Below are 20,495 nucleotides of genomic sequence, written 5' to 3'. Positions count from 1 at the left end.
GCCTGTATACAAACCATATTTTCTTTCTTTTCTTTTTTTGAGACAGTCTCATTCTGTCACCCAGGCTATAGTGCAATTGCGTGATCTTGGCACACTGCAACTTCCACCTCCCAGGTTCAAGTGATTTTCCTGCCTCAGCCTCCTGAGTAGTTGGGACTACAGGTGTGTCCCACCATGTCTGGCTAATTTTTTGTATTTGTATTTTTTAATTTTTATTTATTTATTTTTTTGAGATGGGGTCTTGCTCTGTCACCCAGGCTGGAATGCAATGGCACGATCTCGGCTCACTGTAACCTCTGCCTCCCGGGCTCAAGCGATTCTCCTGCCTCAGCCTCCCATGTAGCTGGGATTACAGGCACCCACCACCATGCCCGGCTTTTTTGTATTTTTAGTAGAGACAGGGTTTCGCCGTGTCGTCCATGCTGGTCTCAAACTCCTGAGTCGGAATCCACCGCCTTGGCCTCCCAAAGTGCTGGGATTACAGTCGTGAGCCACCGCACCCTGCGACAAACCATACTTTGAAAATGTTGCTTCCGAGGCCGGGCGCGGTGGCTCACGCCTGTAATCCCAGCACTTTGGGAGGCCGAGGCGGGCGGATCACGAGGTCAGGAGATCGAGACCACCCTAGCTAACACGGTGAAACCCCGTCTCCACTAAAAATACAAAAAATTAGCCAGGCGAGGTGGCGGGCGCCTGTAGTCCCAGCTGCTCGGGAGGCTGAGGCAGGAGAATGGCGTGAACCCCGGGGGGTGGAGCCTGCAATGAGCCGAGATCACGCCACTGCACTCCAGCCTGGGCGACAGCGAGACTCTGTCTCAAAAAAAAAAAAAAAAAAAAAAAAAGTTGCTTCCATTTTTAGATAATTTGTTAGGGAACCAATAAAATCATACATACTTGTGATTTTCCCTTAGTAAAACACAAATTTTAGTGTTTTTTGCTTTTATTAGGTGAAATTACTTTATTAATACCTCGAAAGTTCCTTTCACATTGCTAGTGACCTTATATAAAATACCATAATGCTCTTTTAGCAATTGCTAGAAAGATAAAATCTATTTTGGAGAATGAACAATTATATTTTCACATTACATTAAATTAAAAGTAATTACTGGTTATGTGATAGTCCCTCACATACCAGAGTGAGTCTGAAGGTAGTCTTTCTTTGTAAATTATGAGGCTATATTTCCTGTGTTATCTCTGATTTCTCTTGATGCTGTAATTGGAGCTCTTGGGTCTCCCTGGTGAAAGTAGGTGATGTGCAAGTTGTGTCTATACCCAGTGAAAATAACAGACATTAATGCCACACTAATTTGTCATTGGAATTTTATATTCAAAAGTATTTCTTTTCTTTTTAAAAATATGATTGTAAATTGGTAATTTATAGTTGTATATACCAAAGGCATTTCTTTAACATTGTAGTTGGTTCAACTGAAAATACGTTAAGTCTGTTTTTATAATTAGTATATTGAGGAACAGCACTTCCATCGTGTTACAATATATTAAGAATTGCCAGCGGGGCACGATGGCTCACGCCTGTAATCCCAGCACTTTGGGAGGCCTAGGCGGGAGGATCACCTGAAGTCAGGAGTCGAGACCAGCCTGGCCAATGTGGCCAAACCCCTATCTACTAAAAATACAAAAATTAGCCAGGTGTGATGACGGGTACCTGTAGTCCCAGCTACTCGGGAGGCTGAGGCAGGGAGAATCCAGAATTGAATTGAACCCAGGAGACAGAGGTTGCAGTGAGCCGAGACTGTGCCATTGCACTCCAGCCTGGACAACAGCGAGACTCAGTCTTTTTTATTTTTATTTTTATTTTTATTTTTATTTTTGAGATGGAGTTTCGCTCTTGTTGCCCAGGCTGGAGTGCAATGGCACAGTCTCGGCTCTCTGCAACCTCTGCTTCCCGGGTTCAAGCGATTCACCTACCTCAGCCTCCTGACTAGCTGGGATTACAGGCATGTGCCACCACGCCCGGCTAATTTTTGTATTTTTAGTAGAGATGGGGTTTCTCCATGATGGTCAGACTTGTCTCGAACTCCCAACCTCTGGTGATCTGCCCGCCCCGGCCTCCCAAAGTGCTGGGATTACAGGCATGAGCCACCGTGCCTGTCCTTTTTTATTTTTTATCTTTTGAGACAGGGTCTCACTCTGTTGCCTAGGCTGGAGTGCAGTGATGCAGTCATAACTCACTGCAACCTCAACCTCCCAGTCTCAAGCAATCCCCCCACCTCTGCCCCTCTGAGTAGGCTGGGACTACAGGTGTGTGCCATCATGCCTAGCTAATTTTGTTGTGTTTTGTTTTTTTGAGATGGAGTCTTGCCCCATCGCCCAGGCTGGAGTGCAGTGGTGCGATCTCAGCTCACTGCAAGCTCCGCCTCCCGGGTTCATGCCATTCTCTTGCCTCAGCCTCCCAAGTAACTGGGACCACAGGTGCCCGCCACCACACCCGGCTAATTTTTTGTATTTTTGGTAGAGACGGGGTTTCACCATGTTAGCCAGGATGGTCTCGTTCTCCTGACCTCGTGATCCGCCCGCCTTGGCCTCCCAAAGTGCTGGGATTACAGGTGTGAGCCACTGCGCCCGGCCATGCCCAGCTAATTTTTATATTTTTTTGTAGGGATGGGATGGCACTATGTTCCCTAGGCTAGTCTTTTAACTCTTGGGTTCAAGTGTATGTATGTATGTATGTTTGTATATATTTATTTTTTTGGAAGAGTCACTCTGTCATCCAGGCCCGAATGCAGTGGCATGATCTCAGCTCACTGCAACTTCTGCCTCCTGGGTTCAAGCGATTCTTTTTTTTTTTTTTCTGAGACGGAGTCTCGCTCTGTCGCGAGGCTCACTGCAAGCCCTGCCTCCTGGGTTCACGCCATTCTCCTTCCTCAGCCTCCCGAGTAGCTGGGACTACAGATGCCCACCAGCATGCCTGGCTAATTTTTTGTATTTTTAGTAGAGATGGGGTTTCACTGGGGTTTCACCATGTTAGCCAGGATGGTCTTGATCTCCTGACCTTGTGATCCGCCTGCCTTGGCTTCCCAAAGTGCTGGGATTACAGGCGTGAGCCACTGCGCCCGGCCATTTCTTTTTTTTTTTTGGCAAGTGATTCTTGTGCCTCAGCCTCCCGAGTAGCTGAAATTATAGGCGTGTGCCCTCAACACCTGCGTAATTTTTGTATTTTTAGTAGAGACAGGGTTTCACCATGTTGGACAGGCTGGTCTCAAACTCCTGGCCTCAAGTGATCCACCCTCCTCAGCCTCCCAAAGTGCTGGGATAACAGCTGTGAGCCACCATGCCCTTCCCAGGTTTTATATTTATTCTTTTTTCCTTTAAATTTTTTTTTTTATTTAGGTATTGTATGTAAAGTGCTTTTCTAACAGAGCTTTGGGGCAGAAGAGTTAGGGCAGGTCATTAAGGCACTGAAATTAGTTCTTTGGAGGAGAAGATAATTATTAGAGTTGTAAGTGAAGTCTTGATAGATACCTTATCAATTTCATAGTAATATCTGTGGAGTTTTTTTTTCTTTTTTTTTTTTTTTAGTTATTTCTTGAGGATTAACTGCTGATAGTAGAATATCATATATATAGTTGGCTTTTGTACTTATTTCTGGATGGCTTTCCAAAAGGATTTTATCATTTCACACATAGTTCTAAATAGTATATGAATTTAGCATTTGTCCCACACTTAGACAGCACTGATTTTTTTTTATTAAGTGGATGCAAAATGCTACTACAAGATTGCTTTAATTACTACAGTTTTATTGATGAAAATGATTTCTACTTGTTTACTGTTTGTATTTTTTTCTAGGAGTTTTGTGTCTATATTCTTTGCTGATGTATCTTTTTGGATTTAATGTTTTATACATATTAAACTTTTATCTCATTGGATATAAATATTTTCCCAATCTGGTTTTCATTTTAGTTAATGATTTTCTGTAGTTTTATAGTCAAAGTTTTATTTATTATATAGCTAGGTTTGTGTTTTCGAGTGATTTATTGATTCAAAGCCTATTGTGCTTCTAGATATTTGATAAACTGACTTTAGACTCTTGTAAAACTTTGAAGAACTCGTATCTACTACAGTCTTACTCATTTAATAGGGGTTTTAATATCCAGTACTATGCTAATAATTTTTATAGTGTTTTTACTACGATTTTTTGAGAACATAAGTTTTTAGAGCTGTGGATGGAATGTTTTCTGCTGTATCAGTTATCTCTTCTGTGTAACAGACCCCTAAGTGTAGCAGCTTAGAGGAGTAAACATTTATTATCTCACATTTTGTAAGGAATCATGGAGTGGCTTAGCTGGATGGTGCTGGCTCAGTCTCTCTAATGAATTTACAGTCAAGATGTCTGCCAGGGCTGCGGTCTCTGAAGGCTGTAGGATCCCTGTCCAAGATGGCTCACTCATATGGCTGCTAGCTCTTTGTATGAGGCCTGTTCTTTCCCACTTGGACTTCTCCATAGGCCTGCTTACTGTATGGTAGCTGGCTTTTCCCGGAGTGAGTGATCCAAGAGAGAGGGACAGACCAAGCAGGAAGATGCAGTAACTTTTTATGATGTGTATTCTATTGGCTGGCCACACATACCAAGCAGATAGGGAAGGGATTACACAAAGTCATGAATACCATCAGGCTGGGATAATTGGGGGCCAGCTTGGAATCTGGTTACCATATCCAACCAAATAAGAAATTAATAGTTTTAATTAAAGGACAAGGATTATATTAAATAGACATTCATTAGTTTTTACTTTTAAGCTGAGTCAATAGTTTTTCAAATTGAATTTTTGAATAGATATATGATTAAAAAATACATGAAAAGTTAACCAGTGAAGTGACCTCTGTGCCATGTTTGCTCACGTAACGGGCCTTTAATTCTTGTGCTTCCCCGGAGACCACCTTTTTTAAGAGAAAGGTAGTGGACTGTGCACATTTGGTCTTCCTTTTTCATATAATGATGTATGTTGAAATCTTTCCATTTTGGAGCATAGCTTTCCCTTTTTAATTTTATTATTATTATTATTTTTGAGACAGAGTCTCCCTCTGTCACCCCAGCTGGAATGCAATGGCGCGATCTCAGCTCACTGCAATCTCCATCTCCTGGGTTCAGGTGATTCTCCTGCCTCAGCCACCGGAGTAGCTGGGATTACAGTCGCCTGCCACCACGCCCGGCTAATTTTTGTATTTTTAGTAGAGATGGGGTTTCACCATGTTGGCCAGGCTGGTCTCGAACTCCTGACCTCAGGTTATCCACCTACCTCAGCCTCCCAAAGTGCTGGGATTACAGGCGTGAGGCACCGTGCCCGGCAATTTTTTTTTTTTTTTTTTTTTTGAGTCAAGAGTCTTGCTCTGTTGTCCAAGTTGGAGTGCAGTGGTTTGATCTCGGCTCACTGCAACCTGTACCTCCTGGGTTCAAGTGATTCTCCTGCCTCAGCCTCCCGAGTAGCTGGGACTACAGGCATGCCCTACCATGCCCGACTAATTTTGTATTTTTAGTAGAGACTAGGTTTCTCCATGTTGGTCAGGCTCCTGTCAAACTCCCCACCTCAGGCGATCCGCCCACTTTGGCCTCCCAAAGTGCTGGGATCATAGGCATGAGCCACTGTGCCTGGCCTAATTTTTGTATTTTCAGTAGAAATTTTTGGATTTTGTATTTTTGTATTTCACCATATTGGTCAGGCTGGTCTGGAACTCCTGAGCTCAGGTGATCCACCCACCTCGGCCTCCCAAAGTGCTGGGATTATAGGAGTGAGCCACTAGGCCTGACCTAATTTTTGTATTTTTAGTAGAGATGAGATTTCACCATGTTGGCTAAGCTGGTCTCAAACTCCTGACCTCAGGTGATCTGCCTGCCTTGGCCCCCCAATGTGCTGGGATTATAGGCGTGAGCCACAGCACCTGGCTTTGTTTTTTTTTTTTTTTTTTAACCTGGATGGTTTTCTTTTGCATGAATGTATAGACATTTCGTGTTCATACGTTCTGAAAGTGAACAACTATATATATGCAATTTATTTTTATTTTTTTTTATTTATTTATTTTTTGAGACCAGGGTCTCGCTCTGTCGCCCAGGCTAGAGTGCAATGACACAATCTCGGTTCACTGCAACCTCTGCCTCCTGGGTTAAGCAGTTCTCCTGCCTCAGCCTCCCCAATAGCTGGGATTACAGGTGTCTGCTAATTTTTGTATTTTTACAAAATTCACCCAGCTAATTTTTTGTAATTTTGGTAGAGAGAGGTTTCACCATGTTGGCCAGGCTGGTCTCCAACGCGTGACCTTAGGTGATATGCCCGACTCAGCCTCCCAAAATGCTGGGATTACAGGTGTGAGCCACTGCGTCTGGCCTGCATGGAGATTCTTAATGAAGATAATTATTGTAGTTGAGGGGAAAAAGGAATAATAAATATTTATTGGACCCTAAATACCTTCGAATATGGAATACCTTAGGTATTCTAGGGCATTTAGGGACCAATAAATATTTATTCCTCCGTATTCCTCCCTCGCTCTTTTTAGATTTTTTTTTTTTTTTTTTTTTTGAGATAGAGTCTTGCTCTGTCTCCAGGCTGGAGTGCAGTGGCGTGATCTTGGCTCACTGCAACCTCTGTCTCCTGAGTTGAAGTGATTCTCCTGCCTCAGCCTCCTGAGTAGCTAGGACTACAGGTGCATACCACTATGCCCAGCTAATTTTTGTATTTTTTGTAGAGACGGAGTTTCACCATGTTGGCCAACATGGTCTTGTTCTCTTGACCTTGTGATCTGTCTTCCTCAGCCTCCCAAAGTGTTGGGATTACAGGCGTGAGCCTCCGCCGGGCCTTTTTTAGATTTTTAAGATAATTTTTGTTAAAGCATGAACTTAAAAAATCAGACTTGGCTTGGAGCGGTGGCTCATGCCTCTAGTCTCAGGACTTTGGGTGGCAGAGGCAAGTGGATTGCTTGAGCCCAGGAGTTCAAGACCTGCCTTGGCAATAGTATCAAGACCCCCTCTTCATGAAAAACAATCAAGCTAATACTTAATACTATTTTACATAAGAATTTTTTATAGTATGTCACGTTTTAATGGATATTGGTTATATAGTTGCAAATTTAAAAGCATACTGGTGGCTCATACCTGTAATCCCAGCACTTTGGGAGGCTGAGGCGGGCAGATCTTCTGAGGTCAGGAGTTCGAGACCAGCCTGGCCAACATGGTGAAACCCTGTCTCAGGCTGAGGCAGGAGAATTGCTTGCGCCCAGGAGGCAGAGGTTGCTGTGAGCCGAGATTGCACCATGGCATTCCAGCCTGGAGGACAGAGCGAGACTCCGTCTCTAAATAAGTAAGTAAGTAAGTAAATAAATAAATAAATAAATGTATACTAACTGCATTAGCGAGACTCTGTTTCTAAATAAATAAATAAATGTATACTAACTGCATTTAAAAAATCAAAATATAGGCCGGGTACGGTGGCTCACAACTGTAATCCTAGCACTTTTGGAGGCTGAGGTGGATGGATCACCTGAGGTCGGGAGTTTGAGACCAGCCTGACCAACATGGTGAAACCTTGTCTCTACTAAAAATACAAAATTAGCTGATGTGGTGGCCCATGCCTGTAATCCTAGCTACTCGGGAGGCTGAGGCAGGAGAATTGCTTGAACCTGAGAGGTGGACGTTGTGGTGAGCGGAGATCGTGCTGTTGCATTCCAGCCTGGGCAACAAGAGCGAAACTTCATCTCCAAGAAAAAAAAATCAAAATGTAATTCACATAAGATAAAATTCACCCTCTTTGGCCAGGCGCAGTGGCTCATGCCTGTAATCCCAGCACTTTGGGAGGTAGAGGTGGGCAGATCACTTGAGGTCAGGGAGTTTGAGACCAGCCTGGCCAACATGGTGAAACCCCGTCTCTACTAAAAATACAAAAATTAGCCAGGTGTGGTGGCATACACCTGTAATCCACCTACTCAGGACGCTGAGTCTGCACTCCATCCCTGGGCTACAGGGTGAAACTGTATCTCAAAAATAAAGAATAAAATGCAGCTACTTAAAGGGTATAGAGTCGAACAACTGTTACCACTGTCTAATTCCAGAACCTTTCATCACCCCAAAAGAAAACCTATTCCCAGCAGTCATTTCCCATTCAGTCTCCTCTAGCCCCTCACAACCACTAATCTAATTCATGTCTCTGTGTATTTGCCTATTCTAGACGTTTCATATAAATACAGTCGTGTAATTTGTCGCCTTTCATGTCTGACTTGTTTAACTTAGCATAATGTTTTAAGGTTCATTCATGTTGTATGTATGCATACTTCATTCCATTTTACTGCTGAATATTGCTTTGTATTGTTGCTACTTTTTGTTTGTCTTTTCATCAGTTGACGGACATTTTGTTTCTTCCACTTTGTGGCTGTTACAGGCAATGCTACTGTGAAAATTTGTATTAAAGTTTTAGCGTGAATATATGTTTTCAGTTCTCCTGGGAAAATACCTAGAAGTGGTATTGTCGGGTCATATGGTCATTCTATATTTAGCATTTTGAGGAACAGCCAGACTGTTTTACATAGTGGTTGTACTGTTTTACAGTCCTACTTTAGCCTATATGGGTTCCAATTTCTTTCTTTCTTTCTTTCTTTCTTTCTTTCTTTCTTTCTTTCTTTCTTTCTTTCTTTCTTTTTTAGAACAGAGTCTCCCTCTGTAGCCCAGGCTGGAGTGCAGTGGCATGATCTTGGCTCACCGCAACCTCCGCCTCTCGGGTTCAAGCAATTCTCTGCCTCAGCCTCCCGAGTAGCTTGGACTACAGGCACCCGCCACCACGCCTGGCTAATGTTTGTATTTTTGGTAGTGACAGGGTTTCACCACGTTGGCCAGGTTGGTCTTGAACTCCTGACCTCAGGTGATTCACCCGCCTCGGCCTCCCAAAGTGCCAGGATTACAGGCATGAGCCACTGCATCCGGCCATGGGTTCTAAATTCTTAATATTCTCATCAACATTTGTTACTGTCTTTTTAATTTTAGCCTGTAATCCCAGCTACTAGGGAGACTGAGGTGGTAGCATCGCTTGAGCCCAGGAAGCTGAGGCTGCAGTGAGCCAAGATTGCACCACTGCACTCCAGGCTAGGTGATGGAGTGAGACTTCATCTCAAAAAAAAAAAAAAAAAAAGTAATGGCAAAAACTGGGATTATTTTGCACCAGCTTAAATATTTAGATCTTTCACACCTTTGGAAAGTTTTTTATATATAGTTTTGTGTGTGTGTGTGTGTGTATATATATATATACATATATATTCATATATATATATAGTCTCACTCTGTCACCCAGGCAGGAGTGCAGTGGTGCCATCTCGGCTTCCCGCAGCCTCCGCCTCCGGGGTTCAAGTGATTCTTGTACCTCAGCCTCCCGAGTTGCTGGGATTACAGGCGCTTGCCACCATGCCCGGATTTTTTGTCTTAATTCATGAAGGATGAATTAAGTCTGCAGTTGTTCTTTTTCCCTTTTTCTTTACTGTTTTTTGTTTGTTTGTTTGTTTGTTTTTGGGACAGATTCTTACTTGGTTGCCCAGGCTGGAGTGCGGTGGCAGTATCTTGGCTCCCTGTAACCCATCTCCCTAGTTCAAGCGATTCTGGTGCCTCAGCTTCCCAAGTAGCTAGGATTACAGATGTGTGACACCACACCTGGTTAGTTTTTGTATTTTTAGTAGAGATGAGGTTTCACTGTATTGGTTAGGCTGGTCTCAAAACTCCTGACCTCAGGTGAACCGCCCACCTAAGCCTTCCAAAGTGCTGAGATTACGTGCATGAGCCACCAAGTCTGGCCTAAGTCTGAATTTTTTTTTTTTTTTTTTTGAGATGGAGTTTCGCTCTTGTTGCCCAGGCTGGAGTGCAATGGCGCGATCTCAGCTCACTGCAACCTCCGCCTCCCAGGTTCAAGCAGTTCTGCCTCAGCCTCCCGAGTAGCTGGGATTACAGGCAATACCACGACGCCTGGCTAATTTTGTATTTTTATTAGAGATGGAGTTTCTCCATGTCAAGACTGGTCTCGAACTCCTGACCTCAGGTGATCTGCCTGCCTCGGCCTCCCAAAGTGCTGAGATTACAGGTGTGAGCCACCGCACCCGGCCGAATTTTTTTTTTTTTTTTTTTTAAATGGAGTCTTGCTCTATGGCCCAGGCTAGAATGCAGTGGTGTAATCTTAGCTTACTGCAACCTCTGCCTCCCTGGCTCAAGCAATTCTCCTGCTTCAGCCTCCTGAGTACCTGGGACCACAGACGTGCACCACCATGCCTGAATAATTTTTTTGTGTTTTTGTAGAGATGGAGTTTCACCATGTTGGCCAGGCTGATCTCGAACTCCTGACCTCAGGTGATGTGCCCGCCTCCGCCTTCCCAAGTGCTGGGATTACAGGCATGAGCCACTGTACCCGGCTAAGTCTGCAGTTTTCTTGTGATGTCTTTGGTGTTGGTATCAGGGTAATACTGTCTTCAAGATTACCCTTGAATGAGCTTTACTTCATTTTTTATGTGATTTTTTTTTTAATTTTTCTTTTCTTTTGTTTTTTGTTTTTGAAACAGAGTTTCACTCTGTCGCACAGGCTGGAATCCATGCTCTAGGCTCGCTGCAGCCTCCACCTCCTAGGTTCAAGAGATTCTCCTGCGTTAGCCCCTTGAGTAGCTGGGGTTACAGGCACGTGCCACGATGCCCGGCTGATTTTTTTGTATTTTTAGTAGTGATGGGCTTTCACCATGTTGGCCAGGCTGGTCTCGAACTCCTGACATCAAGTGACCTGCCTTCCTCAGCCTCCCAAAGTGTTGGGATTACAGGAGTGAGCCACTGTGCCCGGCCTGCAATTACTTCTTAAGTTCTCAATTGAAAGAGAGTTTATCAAGGACTTTTTTTTGGTAATTTTGCATTTTGAAAATTGCTAACGTTAACTGGGACAGTCCTTTCATTTATTTATTTGTCACTCAGTTGTTTTTTTGAGTTGCCTACTATGTCCCAGGCACTGATAAGATAGGAATATCATTGTACCTGAGGCAGGACAACATGTGCTTGGTTGAGAGGAGCGTGATCTAGGATTATAAGGACTGCAACCTCCACTTCCCAGGTTGAAGCAATTCTTATGCCTCAGCCTCCGGAGTAGTTGGGACTACAGCCATGAGCCACCACGCCCAGCTAATTTTTGTGTTTTTAGTAGAGATGAGGTTTCCCCATGTTGGCCAGGCTAGTCTCGAATTCTGGACCTCAGGTGATCTGCCCACCTCAGCCTCTCAAAGTGCTGAAATTACAGGAGTAATTTTGTTCTCCCAAAGCTGCTGCTTTGGGAGAATAAAAAGTTGAGTATGGGCCAGGCATTGTGGCTGATGCCTGTGATCCCAGCACTTTAGGAGACTGAGGTGGGAGTCTAGCTTGAGCCCAGTAGTTTGAGACAAGCCTGGGGAACACAGAGAGATCTGGCCTCTACAAAAAAAGTAATTTAGCCGGGTGGAGTGGCATGTGCCTGTGGTCCCAGCTACTTGGATGGTTGAGGTGGGAAGATCATCTGAGCTCAGGAGTTCCAGGCTGCAGTGAGCTCTGATTATGCACTCTAGCCTGGGTGACAGAGTGAGGTGCTGTCTCAAAAAAAAAATCAGTGTGGCATGATTCAGTGTGGCATGATTAGGCTGGGAGGGTGGGGCAGGAAGGGATGACATTGGAGGGGTAGGCAAGGTGTAGATAGACCTTTCCCTATATTCTCCTATTTTTTAAAAAAATTTTTTCTAAATAGCAATAGGGTCTTACTATTTTGCCCAGGCTGGGTCTCAACTCCTGGGCTCAAGCAATCCTTCCATCTAGGCCTCTGTTTTTTGTGCAAATGATTGAAATTATATTTTTTTTACCTGAATTTTTCCTGTGAACATTGGGTTTTGTATTTATAAATCTGTTTTCTGTTTCTTTCTTTCTTTTTTTTTTTTTGTTTTTTGAGATAGAGTCCAGCCTGGAGTGCTGTGGCATGATCTTGGCACACTTGCAACCTCTGCCTCCCAGGTTCAAGTGATTCTCCTCCTCTAGCATCCTCCACACCTGGCTAATATTTGTATTTTTAGTAGAGATGGGGTTTCACCATGTTGGCCAGGCTGTTCTCGAACTCCTGGTTTCAACAGATCCACCTGCCTCAACCTGCCAAAGTGCTGAGATTACAGGTGTGAGCCACTGTTCCAGGCACTTGTTTCTGTTTCTTAATTTTGGCTGCTACTCCGTGGGAAAAAGCACAGATTAAATCTAATTGAGGCCGGGCGCGGTGGCTCACTCCTGTAATTTCAGCACTTTGGGAAGCTGAGGTGGGCAGATCACCTGAGGTCCAGAGTTTGAGACTAGCCTGGCCAACATGGGGAAACCACATCTCTAGTAAAAACATAAAAATTAGCTGGGCGTGGTGGCTCATGGCTGTAGTCCCAGCTACTTGGGAGGCTGAGGCATGAGAATCGCCTCAACCCGGGAGGTGGAGGTTGCAGTGAGCTGAGATCACGACATTGCCCTCCAGGTTGGGCAAGAGAGTGAGACTCGGTCTTAAATTACAAAAAAAAAAAAAAAATCTAGTTGAAAAATGTCATCGGGTCTTTCCAAATTTTTCCTGGGAATTTGTTAAAATTAACCAGGCTAGAAGTCATTATTGTTTGTTTGTTTGTCTGAGATGGGGGTCTCACTCTGTCACCCAGGCTGGAGTTCAGTGGCAGGATCTTGGCTCACTGCAACCTCTGCGTCCCAGATTCAAGCGATCCTCTCACCTCTGCCTCATGAGTAGCTAGAACCACAGGCGTGTGTCACCATGCTTTTGTAGAGACAGGGTTTCTTTCGCCCTGTTGGCTAGGCTGGTCTCAAACTTGTGAGCTCAAGCGATCCGCCCACCTTGGCCTCCCAAAGTGCTGGGATTACAGGCATGAGTTACCTTGCCTTGCCCATTAAAGCTTTTTTGAGGCTGGGTCTTACTCTCTGTCATGCAGGCTGAACTGCAGTGGTGTGATCTCAGCTCACTGCCTCCTGGGCTCAAGCAGTCCTCCCACCTCAGCCTCCTGAGTAGCTGGCACAGGCGCTACCTCGCTCATCTAATTTTTGATTTTTTTTAGAGATGGGGTCTTGCCATGTTTGCACAGGCTGGTCTAGAATTCATGAGCTCAAGTGATCTACCTGCCTCGGCCTCCCAATGTGCTGGAATTACAGGCATGAGCCACTATGTTCAGCCGTACCTGGCTAATTTTTTAAAAATTTTTTCAAGAGACAGGGTCTCCCTATGTTGCCCAGGTTGGTCTCAAGCTCCTGGGATTACTGCTGGCATTCAAAAGTAAATGTGAAATAATTAGTTAATTTCTCCCTCAGTTGACAAATAATGCCAAAAGTGATAAAGATGAATGAAATGTCTTTTTTTTTTTGAGACGGAGTCTCATTCTGTTGCCAAGTCTGGAATGCAGTGGCATGATCTCAGCTCACCGCAACCTCCACCTACTGGGTTCAAGTGATTCTCCTGCCTCAGCCTCCTGAGTAGCTGGGACTACATGCACGCATCACCATGCCCGGCTAATTTTTGTATTTTTAGTAGAGACGGGGTTTCACTGTGTTGGCCAGGCTGGTCTCGAACTCCTGACCTCATGATCCACCCACCTTGGCCTCCCGAAGTTCTGAGATCACAGGCATGAACCACTGCGCCCGGCCGTGAAATGTCTTATATAGAAAGGCAGCTTGGGATTGTAGAAAGAACGTAGGCTTTGGAGTTGGACAGGCCTCCATTTAAGACAATACTTGAGTCCCGTGCTTGCCTTAGACAAAGAACTTCTCAACCTTAGTTTTTAATCTATAAGGTGTTTTGAAAATTAATTCCTAGTTCAGCACATGGCACATGGTAGGTACCTGCTGCTATCCATAATTCTCTTAGTTAATATATTCGGTGCCACATGCCAGGCAGCCAGGATCTGTACTAAGCACCTAATAAGTATTATCTCATTTAATCCTCAAAAGAACCCCACCTGAGTTGCTAGACAGCCATTGTTTCAGGGTTACACATTAGAAAATTGAAGCTTAGAGAGATTTAAGTGGTTAGCCAAGTGATGGTGCTGGTATTCCAACTAAGGCCATCTGCTTTCAGAGCATTTACTTTCTGTTAGGCTGCCTCTCCTGTTGCAAAGTACTAAGAACACAACTACATAATGTATTTTTAGTGGATTCTTGTCTTTTTGTAAATGGAAGGTTAAAATGACAGGAATTTTTTTCGTTTGTGAGATGTGGTCTCGCTCTGATGAGAGCTAGAAATTTGATTACTTGTATTTCTGGTCTGCATAAAAATTTGGCCTAAAAACATCAATAGAAAGGCAAGTGTCATCTGCAAATCTGTCCCATCCTGTTCTTCACAGGAAAATGTAACCTTTTTTTTTTTTTTTTTGAGATGGAGTCTAGCTCTGTTGCCCAGGCTGGAGTGCAGTGGCATGGTTTTGGCTCACTGCAACCTCTGCTTCCTGGGTTCTAGCTATTCTCCTGCCTCAGCCCCCTGAGTAGCTGGGATTACAGGCGCCTGCCACCATGCCTGGCTAATTTTTGTATTTTTAGTAGAGACGGGTTTCACCATGTTGGCCAGGCTGGTCTTTAACTCCTGACCTCAGGTGATCCACCTGCCTCAGCCTCCCAAAGTGCTGGGATCACAGGCGTGAGCCACTGCGCCTCAAAATGTAACGTCTATCTAGTATGAGGATTTATTTCCTTGTCTGACTTCTGAGTTGTAATCGTTTATTAACAATCACATTGTAAGTTTATCTATGAAGTAATAAAATGTTCTTTCTGTATATTATACTGGAAATGAATGCTTCATTCAAAAAATAGTTTTATCTTGGGAAGGTAGCCACTTTTTAAAAATTGAGGTAAAACGGCACGCACGGTGGCTCACGCCCATAATTCCAGCACTTTGGGAGGCCAAGATGGGTGGATCACCTGAGATCCGAAGTTCAAGACCAGCCTGGCCAATATAGTGAAACTCCATCTCTACTAAAATACAAAAATTAGCCGGGCATGGTGGCAGGCGCCTGTAATCCCAGCTACTCAGGAAGCTGAGGCAGGAGAATCGTTTGAACCCAGGAGGTGGAGGTTACAGTGAGCCGAGATCCTGCCGTTGCATTGAAGCCTGGGTGACGAGCGAAACTCTGTCTCATTAAAAAAAAAAAAAAAAGTAAAATTTAAATAACTTAAGGCTGATTGTATTGGCTTACACCTGTAATTCCAGCATTTTGGGAGACCAAGGCAGGAGGATCACTTGAACTCAGAAATTTGAGACCAGCCTGGTCAACACAGGGAAACCTCATCTCCACAAAAAATAAAATATAAAAAATTTAAAATTAAATAAGTTACAGTTCACCATTGTAACCATTTTATTTTATCCTATTTATTTTGAGACGGTCTTGTTTTGTCAAGTGGGTGACAAAACACTGGAGTACAGTGGTAGGATCACAGCTCACTACAGCCTCCGCCTTCCAGGTTCAAGTGATTCTTCTGCCTCAGCCTCTGTAACTGGGATTACAGGTGCTCGCCACCACACCCTGCTAATTTTTGTATTTTTTTTTTTTTGAGACGGAGTCTCACTCTGTCGCCCGGGCTGGAGCACAGTGGCGCAATCTCGGCTCACTGCAAGCTCCGCCTCCTGGGTTTGCGCCATTCTCCTGCCTCAGCCTCTCCGAGTAGCTGGGACTACAGGCACCCGCCACCACACCCGGCTAATTTTTTTTTTCTTTTTTTTGAGACGGAGTCTCGCTCTGTCGCCCAGGCTGGAGTGCAGTGGCGCAATCTCGGCTCACTGCAAGCTCCGCCTCCCGGGTTCACGCCATTCTCCTGCCTCAGCCTCTCCTAGTAGCTGGGACTACAGGCGCCCGCCACCACGCCCGGCTAATTTTTTGTATTTTTAGTAGAGACGGGGTTTCACCGTGGTCTTGATCTCCCGACCTCGTGATCCGCCCGCCTCGTCCTCCCAAAGTGCTGGGATTACAAGCGTGAGCCACCGCGCCCGACCCAATTTTTGTATTTTTATTAGAGACAGAGTTTCACCATGTTGGCCAGACTGGTCTCAAACTCCTGAGCTCAAGTGATCCACCTGTCTCGGCCTCCCAAAATGAGCCACCGTGCCTGTCCCCTTAGTCTACTTTAAAATTCAATTTGCCTTTTTTTAAAATTGTAAGAATTCCTTGTATATTTTGGATATTAAATCCTTAACAAGGGATATGATTCACAAATTTTTTTTCCCCCATTCTGTTTCTGTAGGCTCTTTGTCATTCTTTTTCTTTCTCTTTTTGAGACAAGGTCTTACTCTATTGCCCAGGCTGGAGTACAGTGGTGTGATCATAGCTTACTGCAGCCTCGACTTCCCTGGGCTGAAGCAATCTTTACCTCCCACCTCAGCCTCCGAGGTAACCAGGACTACAGGTGTACACCACCATGCCTGGCAAATCACTGTTGTTGTTGTTGTTGTTATAGCGATAGGCTCCCACTGTGTTGCCCAGGCTGGGCTCAAGCAATCTTCTAGCCTTCTAGCCTTGGCCTCCTGAAGTGGTGGGATTATGGGCATGATCCACTGCTCCCAGCCCACATTCTTGACAATTTTCTTTGCTTCAAAAAGTTTTACTTTTAGGGCTGGGCAAGGTGGCTCATGCCTATAATCCCAGCACTTTGGGAGGCCGAGGTGAGTGGATCTCTTGAGCTCAGGAGTTCAAGAACACCCTGAGCAACATGGAAAAACCGTGTCTCTACAAAAAATACAAAATTAGCCAAGCGTGGTGGCATGCACCTGTAGTCTGAGCTACTGGGGAAGCTGTGACAGGAGGATCGCTTGAATTGGACTGGAGGCTGCAGTGAGCGAAAATGGTACTACTGCACTCCAGCCTGGGTAATAGAGTGAGATGCTGTCTCAAAAAGAAAAGTTTTAGTTTTTTTGGGTGGGGAGATTTTAACTTCACCTATTTTTTTGTTGTTGCTCAGTTTTGTTGTTCAATCTATGAATCCTTTGCCAGATCTGAAGTTATGAACCCTTATCCCTAAATTTTCTTATAAAAATTTTATAGTTTTAGCTCTTATATTTAGGCCATTGATACATTTTGAGTTACTTTTTTTTTTTTTCCCTGAGATGGAGTCTCGTTCTGTTGCCCAGGCTGTAGTGGCGCTATCTCAGCTCACTGACATGGCTGCTTCCTGGGTTCAAGCAATTCTCTTGCCTCAGCCTCCTGAGTAGCTGGGGTTACAGTCGCGTGCCACCATGCCCAGCTAATTGTTTTGTTTAATTTTAGTAGAGATGGGGTTTCAGCATTTTGGCCAGGGTGGTCTTGAACACCTGACCTCAAGTGATCTGCCCACCTCGGCCTCCCAAAGTGCTGGCTACTGTGCCAGACCTTGAGTTACTTTTTATATATTGAATGAGGCATAAGCCAAAGTTTATTAGGTGATCCAGTTTTCTCAGTACCATGTGTTGAAGAGACTGTTGTTATTTTCCCATTGAATTCAAAATAAACTAATTTTTTAACATTCCTTTGAAATACTATTCTTTTTCCATTGACTATTGTTTTCTCCTTGTCAAAAATTTATTGAATATGGCCGGGTGTGGTGGCTCACATCTGTAATCCCAGCACTTTGGGAGGCCGAGGTGGGTGGATCACCTGAGGTCAGGAGTTTGAGACCAGTCTGGCCAACATGGTGAAACCCATTTCTACTAAAAATATAAAATTAGCCAGGCTTGGTGGCGCATGCCTGTAATCCCAGCTACTCGGGAGGCTGAGGCAAGAGAATCGCTTGAACCCAGGAGGCGGAGGTTGTGGTGAGCCGAGATCGCACCATTGCACTCCAGCCTGGGCAACAAGAGCAAAACTCTGTCTCAAAAAAAAAAAAGAGAATATATTTGTGAGGCTTTATTTCTGAAGTTTTAAATTTTATTCCATTGGTCTATATTTCTACTCGTAGGCTACTAGTACACACTGTTTTTGATTACTGTAGCTGAATTCTGCTTCTGCGAGTTCTTCAGTCTTATTTTCCAGTACAGATGGTCTCAGATTTACGATGGTTTTACTTAGAGTTTTTGAATTTAATGGTGGGCTTATCTGGACGTAAGCACATAGTAAGTCGAGCATCTGCAGTTAACAATGGTTCGACTTAACGATATTTTCGACTTATGATGGGTTAATCAGGATGTAACCCCATTGTGAGTTGAGGAGCATCTGTATTGTTTTGGCTGTTCAGGCTTCTTATAGTTGCATATGATTTTTACTTTTTGGCAGAGGTGTCCAGTATTGAATGAACCTTGGGCCTCATGCATAGAGTTCCATATGAATTTGAGGTTAGCTTTTTCATTTCTCTAAATAGGCCATTGGAATTTTCATCAGGATTCCACTGAATCTGTAAATGATTTTAGGGAGTATTGCCATTTTAACAACACAGTATTAAAAATTCCAAGTAATTAACTTGGGATGTCTTCCCATTTCTTTAGGTCTTTAATTTCCTTTCAATAATGTTTTGTAATTTTCACTGTATAAGACTTGTCACAGCCTAGGTTAAATTTATTCATAGGTACAAACAGTTGGTAATTCCCACAGTTTTACTTAATGATTTTTTAACTTTATGATAGGGTTTACTGGAGGATTGAATGCATTTTCAACTTATGATATTTTTGACTTATGATGGGTTTGTTGGGACTTAGCCATGTTGTAATTTGAGAAGCATCTATCTGTGTGTCTTTCTTTTGGATCCTCTTAAGTGGAATTTTTTGCTCAGTTTCCTTTTTGGATTGTTCATTGCTTTTTTTTTTTTTTTTTTTCTGGAGACAGAGTCTCACTCTGTCGCCTAGGCTGGAGTGCAATGGCATGATCTTGGCTCACTGCAACCTCCGCCTCCCGGGTTCAAGTGATTTCTCCTGCCCCACCCTCCCAAGTAGCTAGGATTACAGGTGCCCACCACCACGCCCAGCTCATTTTTGCATTGTTAGTAGAGATGGGGCTTCACCATGTTGGTCAGGCTGGTCTCGAACTCCTGATCTCAGGTGATCCACCTGTCTTGGCCTCCCAAAGTGCTGGGATTGCAGGCATGAGCCACCATGCCCGGCTAGTGTGTTTATGCCCGTAGCATAAAAATCCATGCTTCAGGATTTGATGACTCTTGGAAAGCATTTTCTGCATCCTGCTGGTTGTGGAAGCGTTTTTCCTGCAAAAAGTAGTTGAGATGCTTGAAGAAGTGGTAGTCGGTTGCGGAGAGGTCAGGTCAATATGGAGGATGAGGCAAAACTTCATAGCCTAATTTGTTCAACTTTTGAAGTACTGTTTGTGCAACGTGTAGTTGGGCATTGTCATGAATAATTGGGCCCTTTTAGTTGACCAATGCCGGCTGCAGGCACTGCAATTTTCCTTGCATCTCATTGATTTGCTGAGAATACTTCTCGGATGCAGTGGTATTCAGAAAGCTGTAGTGGATCAGACCAGCAGCAGACCACCAAGCAGTGACCATGACCTTTTTTTGGTGCAAGTTTGGTTTGGGAGGTGCTTTGGAGCTGCTTCTTAGTGCATCCACTGAGCTGGTCATCGCTGGTTGTCAGATAAAATCCACTTTTCATTGCATGCCACAGTCCGATTGAGAAATGGTAAACGACGACTTTTTTTTAGTTTTTGCTCAGCTGATGAGGCACCCACTTATTGAGCTTTTTCACTTTTCCAATTTGCTTCAAATGCTGAACGACCGTAGAATGGTCGACGTTGAGCTCTTCAACAACTTCTTGGGTAAGTTGTAATAGGATCAGCTTCGATGATTGCTCTCAATTGGTCATTGTCAACTTCCCACGGCCGGCTACTACTCCTTATCTTCGAGGGTCTCGCCTGCTTCGCAAAACTTCTTGAACCACCACTGCACTGTACGTTTGTTTGAAGTTCCTGGGGCAAACGTGTTGTTGATGTTGTGAATTGTCTCCTGCTTTATGACCCATTTTGAACCTGAATAAGAAAATTGCTCAAATTTGCTTTTTGTCTAACATCATTTCCATAGTGTGAAATAAACAAGTAATAAGTCTTTAGCAAAAATAACATAAAGCAAGAAAGTGCCCCTTAAAATGATGTATAACATAACCACATTTATTTAAGAATGTATTCCAATATCAAATTGCAAATTCCAACAGTGCAAAAACTGCAATTACTTTTGTACCAAGCTAATAGTTTGCTTAGTGTTTTTATCATGAAAGGGTATTAGATTTTTAAAATGTTTTTTCTGTTAGTTGAGGTGATCATGTGTTATTTTGCTTTGTCGTATTATTGTGGTGTATAATTTTTTTTGAGATGGGGTCTTGCTCTGTCACCCAGGCTGGAGTGCAGTGGCGCGATCTCTGCTCACTGCAAGCTCCACATCTCGGGTTCACGCCATTCTCCTGCCTCAGCCTCCCAAGTAGCTGGGACTACAGGTGCCCGCCACCATGCCTGGCTAATTTTTTTTTTTTGTATTTTTAGTAGAGACGGGGTTTCACCATGTTAGCCAGGATGGTCTCAATCTCCTGACCTTGTGATCTGCC

The 20,495-nt window shown here is 43.9% G+C and overlaps 1 protein-coding gene across 7 annotated transcripts in view; it reads left to right on the top strand.

Annotated features, from left to right (window-relative positions):
* The window catches only part of NSD1 (nuclear receptor binding SET domain protein 1), a 172,478-nt gene that overhangs the window by 16,223 nt on the left and 135,760 nt on the right, over positions 1–20,495 (top strand). Inside the window, exon 2 of one of the 7 annotated variants that reach the window (XM_030808484.1) lies at positions 19,682–19,847. The exons of the other annotated variants lie outside the window; for them this stretch is intronic. The gene's annotated coding sequence lies outside the window, so the exon portion shown is untranslated. The remainder of the gene's footprint in view (positions 1–19,681; positions 19,848–20,495) is intronic. 7 annotated transcript variants of the gene reach the window in all.

The sequence above is a fragment of the Nomascus leucogenys genome, unplaced genomic scaffold (genome assembly GCF_006542625.1).
Source record: "Nomascus leucogenys isolate Asia unplaced genomic scaffold, Asia_NLE_v1 Super-Scaffold_3019, whole genome shotgun sequence".
Classification (NCBI taxonomy): Eukaryota; Metazoa; Chordata; class Mammalia; order Primates; family Hylobatidae; genus Nomascus; species Nomascus leucogenys.
Note: the sequence above shows the minus strand (reverse complement) of the source record. Positions and strands in the feature narration are given on the sequence as shown.